Genomic DNA, 18,509 nt, shown 5'->3' on the forward strand with positions numbered 1-18,509 from the left:
AAAAGACTGCCTAAAACAATTACTGAAGCAAACCTCTGAACTGGTATATGCATAGAAATTAAAGAAAAATGAGAACTACAGTGATGTTAAAAAATCGGACTGCGCATACCTACTACAGATAATAAGATTGTGCTCTAAAAACGACTGCGCAAAAAGTAACACCACTTCATCTGTAAATTACAGCGGTATGCTCTGGGATATGTAAACAGCAGGAGAAAGCTTTGTAAATTATTAGGTGCTAGCGCAGTGGAAGTTAAAAACTACTACTGCACACAACATTCGTAATCACGTATTTTATGCACAGTGTGGTGCGGCGCGCCGTCCCCGGCTGCGGGCGTGGGTGTGGTGGGGGGGGGGGGGGGGTGGATGACACATCATGTTTGGGTGGCGTGGCTCACTTGCGCTGCGGAACTGTAGCGAGGTACTCAGCGCTGCCGCTCCAAGTGGCTGCCACGTGAGACAGCATGCAGTCTTATTATTTTACGAGAGCGACATGGTCCATTCTGCAGGGAAAAGAACAACTAAGCACAGAGCCTCACCAGTATAGATGATGAGAGCAAACAGAAGCAGTGGCCAGCCTAGAACAACAGCATACTTTTGCAACACGTGTGTGTGTGTGTGTGTGTGTGTGTGTGTGTGTGTGCGCGCGTGGGTGTGGTATGCAGCCAGCAGTTTTCTCCTTTAACAAATAATGGCCTCTTTCAATAAGTCCTTCCTGAGACATAGCTCTGTAACCTCCCCATTGTCAAAACTTTCACCAGCAGCCTCCAATAATACTGATACTTCCGGAGCATTCTGCCATTAATGCTAAAAGTTTTCTCAGCACCTGCAGCAGGCAGAGAGAAGTAAAACCTGTCGAAATGTCATATTCTGTGTTCCATCTTATTTAAGCACTGTCTCACTTGGTAAAAAAAAAAATCTGTTATGTGCCATAACAAACACCAACTGAGAAGTACTCCAACTTGCGAATCATAACTGTCGCTTCTGCAAACCTCCGTCGCAGAGTGGGAATGTGCCAGCACGACCAGACAGCAGCACTGATTTATTCCCCTAAGTTAAGGTCCAAAGTGTACGCCGTGTAGTAGGAACACTCACATCTTTATTCAAACAAATACCCTGCAGGGGAGAGTCTCTTCTGCGATCGCAAAGCTCACAATCACCAAACAGGTCGAGAAGTCTACCAAGGATTTGACGCAGAAATTCTGCTATTTAGCGTAAAATCGATTATTCGCTGATTTGAAAGTGTTACATGTAGTTCTGACATGAGCAAAAAGTCTAAGACTACACCTTTTTGTAGAAATTTCACATTATTCGTCGATTTTACTGTGAAAAGTCAGTGACTTGCTGTATGCATGTCACCTGATATTTAGAAATGCTATGGAAGGGTCTGACGTTAAATATAACCCGTAAAACGTGGATGGATTCTACGTTTTGTGTGACAATTTCGAACGTGTCAACCCTTTCAGCAACTTTTTCTTCTTATGTAACACAGAATCGACGTTATAATGTATGCCGATATGCTGCTCAATAGCAGTTCCTATTTTTCAAGAACTGACAATAAATCTCATATTTTTTTCTACTTCTGTAGAATTTGTTCTCGTATTTCAACGTTCAACTTAGAAATCCAGTGGAAACATCTGATGTCATTATACGGCACAAGACTTTATGCAGCGCATATTGAGTATGACGTACACTGCTGCTGTTGTTACCGTTGAGCCGGTTGCATCCCACATGGAACCACAGTACGCTGCCTGATTCACACAACATTATTGTGTTTTTACAGTAGTGCAAGGCTTTTATTGAACTAAGAGAGTTGCAGGAGAGCAGCCGTCTCGAGCGCATTGTTTGTGGCAGGACGCATTGCTTCTAGCAGGCGGAGATGTTCGCAACTATTCTTGTGGGTGAAAGTGGCTGTAAGTCTCAGCGGTAGGGCGCATACTACCATTAGGCCACTCTTTTCAAAAGACAATCCAATGCAGTGATATGGACGAGAAAACTGCGAAAGAAAACAAAGCCGCATGTCTAAAAACCACGACGCACTGCCCTACTCGGGAAAAGAAGAAAAAGAAAAGAAAACTGTGATAATAATAACCATGAAACATACAGGGCGATTTTTTCAAGCGTGTTCAAACTCTAGGGATTGATCGATGAGAGCATACGGAACAAAAAAGTTCTAATGAACTAATGTCCGGAAATGCAGGGTTTGCATGCTAGAGACCATTTATTCAATCATACATTGTTACACAGATTACAGTCTAATCCGTGCTGTACCATGTAGCCACTGTTAGACAGCCGGCCGGTGTGGCCGTGCGGTTCTAGGCGCGTCAGTCTGGAGCCGCGTGACCTCTACGGTCGCAGGTTCGAATCCTGCCTCGGGCATGGATGTGTGCGATGTCCTTGGCTTCTTTAGGTTTAAGTAGTTCTAAGTTCTAGGGGACTGATGACCACAGATGTTGAGTCCCATAGTGCTCAGAGCCATTTGAACCATTTTTTTGAACCACTGTTAGACAACAGGCAAGGTTTCCTCCTAGAGGGTGTTACTGTTCCTCATATGTCATGCCTTAGCGCTCTCTCCCGATGCAGTAATTGGTAATTTTGTGTCCGATTCACTTCTCTTACTGACTCATCTTGTAGTGGATATGATACAGCGTTGTACGCAGTGGTTCCGTATTCGAATCGTGAGCTTGAGGTCATGATGTTTACTTACGGAAAGACAAATGGCAACGGGCTGCCAGAAGCAAGTCTGTATAAGAAGACCTATCCCCGCCAACAACCACCACAGCATTCAATGTTTGCAACAGTGTTTCGCCATTAGTCTGCGACAGGGTCGTTTCAAGAAGCAGGAAATCATGAAGGACCTACCCGAAATGTTCAGACACCAGACTTGGAGGAAAAAGTGATCAACACTGAGGATGGCGACTGCCGTGTCATTAGCAGGCAGTTGGCCCGCCAGTACACGGTAAGCCAGAAGGCGATGTGGAACATTCTCGCCGGCCGGAGTGGCCGAGCGGTTAAAGGCGCTACAGTCTGGAACCGCACGACCGCAACGGTCGCAGGTTCGAATCCTGCCTCGGGCATGGATGTGTGTGATGTCCTTAGGTTCGTTAGGTTTAAGTAGTTCTAAGTTCTAGGGGACTTATGACCACAGCAGTTGAGTCCCATAGTGCTCAGAGCCATTTGAACCATTTTTTTTGGAACATTCTCCATGAAAATTGTTACTACCCTTCTCACTTACAGTGTGTACATGGCTTACTAGCGACAGACTTTCCACATTGGGAGCAGCTTTGTCACTGGTTTCCTCACCAGGCAACCACGATTCCGGGATTTGTGTCATCCATCCTATTCGCAGATGAGGCCACTTTTACGCTGAGCGGTATCTTTAATTTTCATAACGGTCATTTGTGGAATAATATGCAGAAACCTCAAGGAATGATGACAGCGAATCATCAACTTCGGTGGAGCCGGAATGTGTATGAAGAGAAAATCGGCGACTGTATTTTGGGACCAGCCTTCTTCCACGTCGCCTACAGGCCGGAACTATCGGTGATTCTTGTGGGTGACTTTGCCTTCCCTGTTGGAAGAAGTGCCATCGATGATTCGAAGGGTTATGTTAACGTCCGGCCGCATCTCAATCGTGTCTTACCTGTTCGACGGATCAAACGACGGGGTCCAGCTGTATGGCAAGCTCGTTCACCGAATCTCAACCCGTGCGATTTCTTGTTATGGGACCATCTCAAACGTATCGTGAAAGCCCAGCCCATTTCAGATATGAAGACACTGAAGCAGCGTATTCATGCTGCCTTTGACACTGTTCGGATGCAGCCTGGCCGATGTGAACGTATGAGATGGAACATGTTATGGTGCGTACATGCATGCGTTTTGAGACACACGGAAACCATTTTCAACATATACTGTAACTGTGGTTGCATGGTACAGTGCGTATTAGACCACAGTCTCTGTAACAATCTATGATTGAATAAATCGTCTCTAGCATAGCCCAGTACTAAGACTAGATGAATGGTGGGAGTGAGTGAGTGATAGATGGCGCTGTAATAGTCACAAACATATGGCTCACAATTTTAGACGAACAGTAGGTAACAGGTAGTTTTTTTAAATTAAAATACAGAACGTAGGTACGTTTGAACATTTTATTTCCGTTATTCCAATGTGATACTTGTACCTTTGTGAACGCATGCTGTTACAGCGTGATTACCTGTAAATACCACATTATTGCAATAAATGCTCAAAATGATGTTCGTCAACCTCAATGCATTTGGCAATACGTGTAACGACATTCCTCTCAACAAGCGAGTAGTTCGCCTTCCGTAATGTTCGCACATGCATTGACAATGTGCTGACGCATGTTGTCAGGCGTTGTCGGTGGATCACGATAGCAAATGTCCTTCAACTTTCCCCACAGAAAGAAATCCGGAGACGTCAGATCCTGTGAACGTGCGGGCCATGGTATGGTGCTTCGACGACCAATCCACCTGTCATGAAATATGCTATTCAATACCGCTTCAACCGCACCCGAGCTATGTGCCGGACATCCATCATGTTGGAAGTACATCGCCATTCTGTCATGCAGTGAAACATCTTGTAGTAACACCGGTAGAACATTACGTAGGAAATCAGCATACACTGCGCCATTTAGATTGCCATCGATAAAATGGGGGCCAATTATCCTTCCTCCCGTAATGCCGCACCATACATTAAACCGCCAAGGTCGCTGATGTTCCACTTGTCGCAGCCATCGAGGATTTTCTGTTGCCCAATAGTGCATATTACGCCGGTTTACGTTACGTAAACGCGTGCCAAAAATCTGTCATCGTCCCGTAATTTTTCTTGTGCCCAGTGGCAGAACTGTACACGACGTTCAAAGTCGTCGCCATGCAATTCCTGGTGCATAGAAATATGGTACGGGTGCAATCGATGTTGATGTACCATTCTCAATACCGACGTTTTTGAGATTCCCGATTCTCACGCAGTTTTTCTGCTACTGATGTGCAGATTAGCCGCGACAGCAGCTAAAACACCTACTTGGGCATCATTTATTTCAGGTCGTAGTTGACATTTCACATGTGACTGAACACTTCCAATTTCCTTAAATAACGTAACTATCCGGTGAACGGTCCGGACACTTGGATGATGCCGTCCAGGATACCGAACAGCATACATAACACACTCCCGTTGGGCATTTTGATCACAATAGCCACACATCAACACGATATCGAAAATTTCCGCTATTGGTAGACGGTCCATTTTAACACCGGTAATGTATCACGAAGCAAATACCGTCCGCACTGACGGAATGTTACGTGATACTACGTTCTTGTACGTTTGTGACTATTACAGCGGAATCTATCACAAAGCGAAAAAATGGTCCAACTAAAACATTCATATTTCTTTACGTACTACACGAATATGTAATAAAAATGGGGGTTCCTATTTAAAAAAACGCAGTTGGTATCCGTTTGACCTATGGCAGCGCCATCTAGCGGGCCAACCATAGCGCCATCTGTTTTCCCCCTTCAAGCTAGACGAGTTTCGTTCTTTGTAGTTTTTTCGTTTGATGCTTATTTCGTGAGATATTTGGCCCGGTCACTATCAATGGACCACCCTGCACACAGTGTGGTATATATACAGCGTAGTGTGGTGTCACCGCCAGACACCACACTTGCTAGGTGGTAGCCTTTAAATCGGCCGCGGCCCATTAGTATACGCCGGACCTGCGTGTCGCCACAGTCAGTGATTGCAGACCGAGCGCCACCACACGGCAGGTCTAAGAGAGACTTACTAGCACTCGCCCAGTTGTACAGCCGACTTAGCCTGAGATGGATCACTGACAACTACGCTCTCATTTGCCGAGACGATAGTTAGCATAGCCTTCAGCTACGTCATTTGCTACGACCTAGCAAGGCGCCATAGCATTTGATATTGAGATTATAACATGTACCGTCAAGAGCGATGTACACCAATTGCGGATTAAAGTTAAGTATTATATCAACTACGTACTTTATTTGTTACTATTAATTCCCTTAACTGTTCCAGACCTCGCGTCAGTCAGCGTGTAATTAAACGCGTGCATTTCGGCCTCCTCTAGCAACACGGTGTTGGCTCTTCTGCCAACACTACACGTAGTATATTCGTTTAGAAGGGGTGGTCAGCAGACAGGTATTTTTGCTACTGTTCACAAGGCCAACATGAGTCGATTTGCAGAAAGCATTTCCCTCTGGGCTCAGGAATGTCTGAAGCCAGAATGCTTGACGGTTCATGAGATATTCTAGACAAGGATTTTGCTCATGAAGAACTGTTATGTTTCGACACTCACTACCTCTCTCTCAGCTGCAGGAGCTGAGAAAACTTGTAGCATTAATGGCAGAATGCTCTGGAAATAGCCGTATTATTAGGGTCTGCTGTTGATAGTTTTGGCAATGAGGAGGCTAGAGAGCTGTATTTGAGGAAGTACTTTGTGAAAATGATCAAAGGAGTCCATTATTTATGAATGTACAAGACTGCTGGCCACACGCACACGCACACGCACACGCACACGCACACGCACACACAGGTGTTGCGAAAGTGTGCCACTGTTGTAGAGTGGTGACGGCTTCTGTTTGCTCTCTTCCACATATACAAGCGAGGCTCAGTGCATATTTGTGTTTGGATCATGCAGAATGGACCACGTCACACTTGTGACATCATAACAGGACTCCGCATGCCATCTCACGTGCAGCCGATTGGAGTGCAGTGCTGACTGTCTCGTTACGGTTCTGCCGACAGCAGTCATGTATCGCGACAGTCAGCAGCCCACTACCGGTCAGAGTCGGCAAAGCGTCGAGCGACCTGCGTCATCCTGCCCCGCCGGGAGCCTAGGACCTCACGCCACGCCACGCTATGCACTAAATACGTGATTACGAACGTCATGTGTAGTAGCAGTTTTTAACCTGCACTGCGCTAGCGCCCAATAATTTACAAACCTTTTTCATATCCCACAGTATACCTCCGTAATTTACAGATGAAGTGCGCTTACTCTTTCCACAGTAGTTTTTAGCACAGTGTTATTAGCAATAGTAAGTATGTGACGTCAGATTTTTTTTATCATTTGCGTTATGGTTCTCCTAATAGTAATCAACGATGAAATAAAAACTGTAAGCCTAAACATTTTTTTTTAACTGAAAAGTCTATTTGGAAATGATGGCGAAGTGCTGGCCACTTACCCCATTAGGTAGGAAAAAGTGAGTTTTCAAGTGGATGACATGATTTTTCTAATTTTGTATTCGTAATTTTGTTTTTATATTTTCCATTGCAGTTTCTGAAAATCTGGTCATTAGTAAAAATTCGTGATTGCGTCCGACAGAAAAGGAAATAAGTTATGTTCACTTCAGATTGTCAAAATTTGGCCGGTTCTTGTTCGAACATCAAAAATTATAAAGGAAAACACCACGCGAAAGCCGTCGACTCTTCTACCACCTGAGTAAGTTGTGGAGTTAGGGCATTGGGACTAGCGGACGTTTCCTCGATATTTTCTGGGCGCAGATTTCACTGGATGTAGTTTACAGGACATCGATTCTCACGGCAGTAGATCTGCGGTGGACAACCCAACATTCATTCCCGTTATTCGGTTAATCGACCGAATGGTAGCGGTTTCCTTCGAGCCACCTGTAATGGCTGGGCAACGTACAAACACACCAGAGAGATTTTGTATATGCTCAAACTTACAGCAGCAGCCTAAAGCAATGAAGAATGAATTCGAAAAAAGGAAGGGAGTAAATGAAGCAGCGAGAACTGTGTGGCAGAACTGATGAATTACGGGGAAATCATTAATTTCCGTCAGATGGTGATGAAACGCCGGCACGGAACCGACAGAAGACATACGACGGAGAATCCATGTCGAAAGGAGTCTCGGCATTTAGTGTACAGGAGCCTTCTCGTACGTCTCTTCTGCTTACATTTCTGACACTTGCGATCTCTTTAGGCTGCTGGTCCTACAATGATGGTTTCTTTTTATTCATGCTTCCATCGATTCTGAAGGAGCCTTATGTTCCTGAAGTTTGCTACTTTGCCATATAGCATTAAAGACTGATGATCTTCTAACTCTCCTGAGCAATCTAAAATCCTCCATTTTGGGGTGCTGAAGCAGTGATACTGTCACTTAAAACTGAAGGAATTTTGGAACTGATATCTGCTCCTCACACTGAAGTGAAGCAAGCATTGTTCCAGATTTAATTCAAGGCAGAAGGAAAACGGTTAGTAGTGAGTAACTGGCCAGCTGTTATCTCCCTTAACGGATTCAGGCGAGATACAGCGTCTCCGTAGCACAAGCATCTAGCAATTAGCGGCTCCGCGAAGGGTGTGGTAGGAGTGAAACTGGATACCTGGAGTGACCTATTCAGCAGCGCTTCACCGCCATGAGAACCCTCCCGCTGATCCACGACACAATGCGTCAGTGGTAACGTAAGCACATGGATAATTAGCGTAGCACGTAAGAATCTAAGCTTAAATTATTTTCAAACTGTCCGTAGGTCCCAGATCAAAGGCCTTAATGTAGAAATCCACTCGTATGGCTAATTTTCATGTGTACTTTTGTATTTGAAACGCTTTATGTTATGCCGTATTCAATATAAGGATATCCTAAAGATGTATTCGAGCGAAGGTGTTAATTTACTTTACTAAACCGTATCGTGGATACCTTACTACTAGCTAATTTGCGTGAAATGCCTCCTTATCTGTTATAACAGCTACTGGATTCTTTGTGAAGCATAAGGTATTAGTCTACTTCATTTAATTCTTTCACGAATATTCTGCCGTTATTTAATTTATGTGTTATCCCTATTTTGGTGTGCAGTGGTTCCTGGGTTATTTGTGCAACAATTCGGAATAAAGGCAGCAGATATGGCACACTCTGCACTTACATTGTAGTATCAACAGCAGTCTCCTTGTAAGTATTCACGTGTGGTACGTACTCACTACCGAATCGCAGGCCTTTGAGCGTTAATCTAATGTAAGTATATTAGAATCAGTTCTGTCTTTTACACCTTACTAGTAGCTAATTGGTAATAAGATTATTGGTATCTGCTTAGGCTATAAATTCCTTCTTTGTGGTTGTGTGAAAGGCTGCCTGATTGGTTGTCAGGCACTTTTCCCTTGTTTTTTCGAAGCATCTTCAGTGATGATTTTCACATATGAAATAGCTACTGGAGTTGTTTCGAAACCAAAAGAATCGAAGTGCGCCTGATAATAAACAAACAACCTTTCATTTAGTCACAAAGTTGGAATTTATACCCTAAGAAGGTTCCAATATTCAGTAGTGATAAAATAAGATTTTTTTCAAGTCTGTTAAAGTTCCTCGGTAGTCAGATTAAACTTAAGACGGATATTTTTTCAGAAAACGTAGTTTATTAAAAATATAGATTTCATGTTACCGAATTGTTATCTCTTTAGCGAAATGTGCGGCTACGAATATGTATGGATGTAGCAAACGACGAGAAACTGAAGAAGAGGATTGCCAAACTGGAGCGATATCCTTGTCAAGGGGGCATCCTTTGATGTCTTAGTACAGCGTAAAGCAATCGAGGCAAGTAGTGAGCTCCAAGGTCCTGCCCTATTTTCCCATCTCTTCCCTCCAGTGCTGTTCTCGCCAAGGAACGGCATTTTGTGATTTTCGCCTTCATAACAATTTGACTCATTGGTTTTCCAGAGATCTCTGCCACATATGCAGTCATTTGGCTTCGTCTGCATTTTACAATATTTAATGACCGTAGTCATATACTCCTTTCGACGTCCGTTGTCATATACTCTTTTCTTTAATCGATTGCCTCCCCCCACCTTGTTTTCTAAAGGTCTGCAAATCCACATCGTCACACTTATCTAAAAAAATGTGAAGTTGGTTTCGATCCGTCAAACAATATTTTACATGAAACTTCCTGGCAGATTAAAACTGTGTGTCGGACCGAGACTCGAACTCGGGAACTTTGCCTTTCGCGGGCAAGTGCTCTACCATCTGAGCTACCAGAGCACGACTCACGCCCCGTCCTCACAGCTTTGCTTCTGCCAGTACCTCGTCTCCTACCTTCCAAACTTTACAGAAGTTCTCGCGCGAAACATGCAGAACTAACACTCGTGAAAGAAAGGATATTGCAGAGACATGGCTTAGCCACAGCCTGGGGGATGTTTCCAGAATGAGATTTTCGCTCTGCAGCGCAGATTCTCATTCTGGAATCTTTTACATGTTTTAGAGCCATAAAGTGGACTGAGAAGTCGATCGTGCTGTAGGTCTATATAGGGTGTCCCATGAGGATGATCAATGTTCAGAGATATGACAGGAACGATAATTCGAAGCAAAACAGACTAGTAAACATGGGCTTTAATTTTCACGCGTTAAGAGCTATGGGCACATCTTCATCTTGGATAAACTTTCCTAGCACCCTGCCTTCGGTGTTGGGCGACAATGCCTCCACAGCAGCTTTAGTTTTACGTTTTATCCGCGAGAGTGGGTTTTATACTTCTATGCAGGTTTTAGCGCATGTCCTACGTCCCTCTGTGTCCTCCACCCTAGTGCTTTATGGTGGAGGTTTTAATGTGTTGCAGAGTGGCTGGCTTTCCCCTTTTATTCTCGTGGTTGGCCAGCCACTGTAATCTGCTTTCATGTTTTACTCTCTTCTGTTTCTAGCGTCTCTCTGTTGTTTTATTGTCCTCTTTTATTCCTTTTAGTGTTCGTTGCCTTCCCTTCGTTCTTGTGGCTTTTCCTTTCTTTCCGTTTTGTGTTATATGTTTCGTCGGTTTTATTCTCACACTCGCGGCATTGTTTTATTAGGAACAAGGGACCGATGACCTCGTAGTTTGGTCCCTTCTCCCACCTTTAAACCAACCAACCAACCAACCAATCATCTCAGATATTGTGAAACAAATATCTTCTACTGCAAGATCTTTGATTTCCATTCCCGGGTTCGATTCCCGGCGGGGTCAGGGATTTTCTCTGCCTCGTGATGGCTGGGTGTTGTGTGCTGTCCTTAGGTTAGTTAGGTTTAAGTAGTTCTAAGTTCTAGGGGACTGATGACCATAGATGTTAAGTACCATAGTGCTCAGAGCCATTTTTTTTTTTTGATTTCCATATGTTGAGAGGTGGTAGTGTGCACTAAAACAAGAAAAAAGTGTCCAGTAAACGTGCGCTATACAGCGTATATCTTAAGAGGCATGAAAGCGTGTTCATCTGCGCTACTGTGAACCAAACTCTTCCTACAGAACAAGTTATTATAGCACTTAAGATGCGCACTTTAGTGCCCATGTTCACTGCACATGCTTTTCTTATTTTCTTCCCGAATTATACTAGCTGTCACCAAAAGACTTGCGGCTTGAGACGGAGTAATCGATGAAGGTTAAAATTGACTAGGAAAAGCTTTTAGATGTGATTGCCATACAATCGTACGAAATGCTGTAATTTTAGAATGTAAAATGTTCTTCCTGATCGATGAAGGTTAAAATTGACTAGGAAAAGCTTTTAGATGTGATTGCCATACAATCGTACGAAATGCTGTAATTTTAGAATGTAAAATGTTCTTCCTGATCTCCTACTCATCAACAGCAGTTCTGACGTTCTACTACCCATTCTGCAATAGCGCAAAACTTAGTGGCCTATCCAAACGATGTACTACGATCCCATGTTGACGTACGTCGGTGACAAAAACAATCATAAAAATCATCTGTTGTATGTAAATCAGATTTAAGTGAAACGATCTACATTTCGGCAAAAAATTCTCCATTTAGTAATTACATGGGTTAGTCATGACACATTGCAAAATGACCAATTTCGCAATGAAACGTAATTTGCAGTCATTTGTTGCACACATTATATATTTATTCTCAGCTGGCACTTCCAGCTGGAACTGTATAACGGAACCAAGTGTTCCTCACAACTGCCCTTACGGATATTTTTGAGGCTGTTTTCTCTCCAATTAATGACGAACACCGTATCTCTGTTCGTTGCCACTCCGAATCAGTAACAAGTCTCAGATTTCCTGACACGACTGTTCCGCACGAGGCCCTTAGAGCGGTATTGAAAGGGGGACTCATTATCTCCAGCTCCCTGCGGTCGACATCTGTACAATTTATTCCGCGTCAGTTGATGATACAGAGAATGCGTTGGTGTTTCGCGGTGCTTTCTTTTTTGACTCCGTAAGAGCCTCTCCGATTCAATGTAGCGGGCGAACAGCGTTTCTCTGATGTTTTTTACGCACACTGGCGGTACCGAAATTACTTCCAAAGAGGTAAAATTTTTTAATGTTGATTCAAAAGAAAATACAAATTGAACATCCTTGACACAGCGTCTGGAAAGGATACAGTTATAATACCATACATGCATACAGATTGACCACAGACGTAGTGTTTCTGTGGCATGACAAAAAAGATGAAAAAATGTGTGTTAATCTAATATGGCTTCTCAATTAAAGATCAATACAACTTCAATGTGACTCTGACAAATAGTACATGTGTAACTAAATGACAAATATGGTAATGTCCAGTGCTAACCACTGTTAGAGTGAATGTGCGTGATGCAAACTGCTAGTGGGTGAAGAGAGGCTGTGAGCAGTACGTAGATCGTTGATTTATGAATCGATTGCCGCAGTTTTGAACGCAGCGATTGTTTAAGCGCGGAGGCACACTTGAATACGGCAGTTCTGCTATACACTTCACTGTGGTTTGCAGAAGCAGCAAGAAACGTGGCAGCAAGCGCAGGTCACGTAAAGCAGCGATATGAAATATAAATTTATTCGGTATGTTGGGGGTTCTCAGGGGCCTAGTGGTGCTTTGAGTAGTCAACTCTGGTTTAAAAGGAAGGAGAGCGAGGGAAATCAGTGTCAGGGAGCATTATTCTTTTCAAGACCGTAGTACTAGGAAAACAATCCTTCCGCTTTTAAGAGAATGTATTGGCTATGGTTTGCACTCACGGTACTACCCAAGGAGTGTAACAGAAACGCTGCGGTCCATAGGCGTGCAATGATTCGAGCGATTATCTGTCGTTTGCACATGCTGTGGAGGCCGTGGACAGACGAAGCAATCAGGCGTGAAGATATAAACTGAAAAGAACATTAGAGTTTAGCGACTCACCAACGGTGAGATTCTCAGAGACGGGACCAGAAGCTATCAGTTGAATGATTCGTAAGTAATCATTCTGGAAAAATAAAACTCCGAACAGCGAAGAACAATTATCCCATTAACTTCAGCCGACAGTTTGCATACCTATACGAGGTAACTATATCTACGCTCATCTTCCGCCTTACGGTGTGTGGCGAAGGGTACGTCAGGTACCACTAATATTTCCCGTCTCGCCTGATCCATCCTTTAATAGTGTGCCGGAAGAACAACTGTCGATAAACCTCCACAAGAGCTCTAATTTCTCTGATTTTCTCGTCGTGGTCGTTTCGTGATCCTTCATGACAATAACTCTGTCCGAACAGGGCTTGGAGGCCCAACAATACCGACCGACCACCATGTCATCCTCAGACCATAGGTATCACCGGTTGCAGATATGTAGGGACATGTGGTCAACCGACCGCTCTTCTGGTCGTTGTAAGTTTCTTGGCAATAACGTTTTCGGGATTTCCAGAGTAAAGTTCTCCATCATCAACAATAAGTGTATTGTAGCATCTGACACTGGAGTTTGTTGAGCATTTCTGTAACACTCTCTTGCTTACTAAAGTATACCGTAACGAAACATGCCACTATACGTGAGATTTTGTGAGCAGCAGGCTGAGCCAGTTCTGGCCCACTCTGTTTGTTGCCAGGTTTCCCCCTTCCTCCCACCCCCCCCCCCCCCCTCCTCTATGACATCACTGATTATGTTATCCGTTATTTCCCTTCCCCACTCCTGTCACCAGATAGACCAACTGCCTTACACATAAAATGGTGGAAAACTCAAAAAACAATTGTGGTAAATTGAAAATAGTCGAACTGTGCTACAGGTTTTTCTCCCACACCTGTCATGTTTCTATGTAAGTAGGCTACTTATCATAATTGCAGGTTACCAGGCAATTTAAAAAAAATCCAGGCTAGAACATTTTCCTGTTGTATGAAATTCGAAAAATCCAAGATGGCGATCTAATATGGCAGACCTAAGATATTATCCCAGGATGCATAGTTATTAGATTTCCTTCGGCCTTGCAACATCACGGTCTACATTGGCAGATCCAGGGATACTGACACAGACTGCATCGTTGTCACAATTTCCCCAACGCTCTGTTGTCATAATCTACGATGGGCGAGTAGCAGTTAATAGGGCAGCCTGATTGGTTGACAGATTTCAAATACTGTGAATTTAGAATCCTATCCTAAGTGTAAGATGGTGGGAATTTCAAAATCATTGAGTTTCCAGACTCCTATGACATTAAGGTTGAGAGTCCACTTGTGATTACCTCCCCACACCTTCAAGTTTAAGTCCTCTTGTGCTGTGCTTAATTTCCCCCACCCCCCACCCCCACCCCGCTCACCATACTTACATAGTACACAGTTTAAACAACTGGCATCTAAGCTTGGATCTGATCTGACCTAAGTTTACAACCATGTGCTGTTTAAACATTTACAATAGGAAGAGGATAGGAACAAATCTCTCTTCATTCAAAGAAGTTGTAGGAAGACCCCTACACCGCCGTCCCTACACTCTTCCACGTGCGATTGCCTCTTATGCTGAGACCAATAGCAGCTGGAGAGCAGGGCTGCTGCCACCTCACTACACCATGACTCACCCTGCAGAGCTAGTGCTAATTCCACTTGTCTGTCTGACATTAAGCACGGATGTTCATATTTCAGCAGTTTTAATAAAGTGTAAATGCCTCCAATGCTGATGTGTGTCTGCCTACAGCGAAATTAACACGTTTAATCAAATGTAAATGAATTTCTTCTTATAGAAATGATGTGTGCAATTACACATTGCAAATAATTATATGCATATATTTCATTTCACCCTCTAAGGAGCATGTGGGGCAGTTAATTAGCACTGCATTTCACAACCACTCCATATGCAGAGGGGAGGGGGGATGGAGCATCATCAACAATGTCATGCAGGTGCCTCAGTTTATCCTCAACCATCATAGCCATGCACCCCTACCCATTTAAGGACGACACCTGTGTCTGTACAGTATTCGTACATTTTTGAGACGAGACCTACAGACTCCTCAATTGGTGACCCATTCATTTCATCTTTCATCAAACTTTTAACTTTATTGTTAGCCAACTTTGTCATAACGATTGCTAGCCGCGTCTCCAGATGAGTTAACCTCATTGTGGTGACACCTTGTTGCTTCATATGGATCTCAATAGATGAAGCAGTCCATATCCATGCACTGTTATGAACTCATAATGGAACTGATACATGTGGAGTTTTGATGGGTCTAATATAAGCATACCTTCATAAACAGGTTGTGTAAGTTCTATTGAATCCTTCCCAATCTCCAGAGTGATGAATCTTTCATGAATCTTTAAAAGTTTACCTGGCGATATAATCTCCTGTGCCATAACGCCCCTCTGGATTGGTGACTAAGTTAAGTTTGCCGCGGTCTCTAACATTCTCCACGGTTCAACAAAAAGTTTCATTATTCTTAATTTATAAAAATCCTTCTGAACTATACACATCGTGAAAGACCTTTTCAGTGTTTACATGAATGTATTCCTTCAATAAAGGATGCTGCTTGGAGTAATTAGTATGGGTGACTATTCAGCTTCAACCTCAACTTTAGACTTTGCTGGAGATACTGATAATACACAGCGGAAATGTGTTATAGACAAATGTAAAATTTTCTCAGTTCTCTCCAGCCAGCAGAAAGCCAGGGCAAGTCAGGCCAATGCACCATGTCACAATTAAAATGACAAACAGGCACCAAGCATCCGTTACGGAAAACAGAACAAACCTGGAAGAGATTGCCGCGCTGCGTGTGAGTAAGAGACTTGAAGTGTAAACTCAGAAATGTGACCTAAGTGAGGAGAAGCCAACATGTCATTGTAGCAGCTCAACTTGATTTCATAAGAGTGAGTAGTTGTTTCACAAGAACACCTATCAGTGTGCTGATATGGAGGAAAAGCAAGAAGCTGAAGCCCCAAAAGACATTCTTGCGAAATAGAGGGTGTTGAAGACCTCTGATGAGCCTCAAAAAATAAGCCACATACGCTCATCACTTGCCTGACAAAACATCACTGCCTCAGACCAGAACCAATAAATACTCATGTTTCTGATACACTGCGTTCAATCTTTACGCTACAGTACACCTGCTACACGGCCAAGCCTGTGAGTGTGGCTACCGTTCACCAAGATGACAAGATAAGACTGCTACCTGACTGGTCTACAAGACTCTGTCGCTGTGAGCTGCCGACCACGCAACCACTAATGAGCTGACCTGATGTTTTGAAACCATGACTTGCTGGGATGAACTGATAACGCCTGACGCATAGTACACCCGTCACAGTATTTTGGAGGCGTGATAAACACTTTTGCCCCTAGATAGTACCTGCAGGCAGTCATTAGCATCACTGACCTCTCTTGGCGCAAGGTCTATATTGTAGACCATCTCCACCCCATGCAGAGCTACTTAGAAATTATCTGAGCACGACATTTTCGACGTCAATGAGAGTGCTTTGGTAATTCACAGTTTCCACCCAGGCCAGCCTCGCCTGTCGGACAGGCTATGCCATTCGCTCCTGAAGTCTGCCACGTGCAAGATGGCATCAGTCTGGGCGCCGACGCATAAGAGAATATACGTTTGTAAACTGTAATGAATAAATTCTTGTTGCACTAATATCGTGTCATTAGCGCCCATCGTGTTGATTGGCCTGCTCCACCACACTACCCGCTCCATCATCCTGACAGCAGTATAGGTCTCAGTCCAGATAACTACAAAATTGGCGTCAGAAGTGTCTACGTCAGCAACCTTCAGAGCAGAACCACGTCTACAGCTTCATCGTTGTTATGGTCTGGATTTTCATCCCAACGCAATGCAGTGGGGATTGAGAGCATTTTACGTCGTATTCTCTGGTTGTGTTCTTCCTTTTGGCCATGTCAAAGTGCAGGGATATTTCCTCTACTCTTAGAGTCGGCAGGAACCTGCAGACTGATCACTGTTTAGAGGCAACACCAGGGAAATTTATTTAACGCCTGTGAGTTGCAAATTTTGTAACTTATCAGGCCACAAGTTGCCAACATTACGTCAGTACTAGTTACCTGTAAAATTAGTTAAAGTTTTGGACACTTCGCAAAGAACTGTTAAGAGTTACGTTGGGCTATGATCTAGCGTAAGAATTAATTCGTTGTATTACTGTATGTAGTGTAAGTGTACTTTTCCCAAATATTTCTTTTGTAATAGCAGAAGTAGAATCCGCAAAATGGTAGAAATATACGCTACTACAGGTGAAACTGCCACTACTTTAACAGAGCGATTAAAAACGTATGAGCTGCAAAATGAAGACCTACGTAAACAAGTTGATACGTTACAAGCTGAGGTACAGTAACTGCAGTCAGGGTCGGGATAAGCTAATACCGTGTTAGGTGCACCCTCCCCTCCTGTCGATCCGTCAGCAGAAAATTTAATAACGCCTTTATCCAGGAAAAACAAAGGAAGATGTCACTATGTTAGTCAGAGATGGATCAGCTATCGCTGAGTTGTGCAGTTACACGAATGACACATGCTTGCTAACTTATGGTTAATGGGTGAAGCTAAAGCATATGTAATGTACCATCAGGCAGTTAGCAAGGCAGGAACATTACAGGAGCTAGCTGATGATCTCGGCTGGCGCTACCGAAAGCAAAACAGCGCGAGATTCTTTTAGGGAGAAACTGCGTAGTTTAGTGCAGAAAACGAATGAGTTGGTGGGATCTTTTCCTGATAGAAATAGAAGATTAATGTACAAACATACGAGCTGATGCAAAGAGCAGAAACTGATGCAGTTTCCTTGCGTGGAGCTGAAAATAGGGCTCTCGATGTTTTCTTGCTGGTTATCTCATCACATATGTCACACAGAGACAGGGTGGATAATTCATTGACCAGGGCCAAACTGTTAGGATAGCCACACGGTTGGAGAATGCAAATATTAAGACGAAAGGGAGTAATGACCATCGGCTCTTCACTTCTCAAATTAAGTGTTTGATATGTTGACGTATGGACCATCTGCAGAAGCTGTGTCGCCCACCAGATTGTTATGAGAGTGGTCGCATCGGTGATAAGGCTACAGATTTCAGGAATAAGAAACAAGGAAAACATCACGATGAAAGCGTTCGTTAAACACTAACGGGAATTCATCGCTCGTCGGAAGGTATTTCCAGTAGAACGGAACGTTGCACAGACTTAACGCAGAGACAGAAATCGACTTCATAGGCGCAGTGCAGAGCAAGGAACGTAAGTTTTTAGTAGATAGTGGTGCATATACATGTTGTTGTTAGTCTGGATCTCTTAGGCAGGAACAGATGTAGGTCTCCAGATACCGACTACGTGGCGTAAGTTACAATGACGTGAAATCATTAGGGACAACAC

This window comes from Schistocerca americana, chromosome X, assembly GCF_021461395.2.
Source record: "Schistocerca americana isolate TAMUIC-IGC-003095 chromosome X, iqSchAmer2.1, whole genome shotgun sequence".
Taxonomy (NCBI): domain Eukaryota; kingdom Metazoa; phylum Arthropoda; class Insecta; order Orthoptera; family Acrididae; genus Schistocerca; species Schistocerca americana.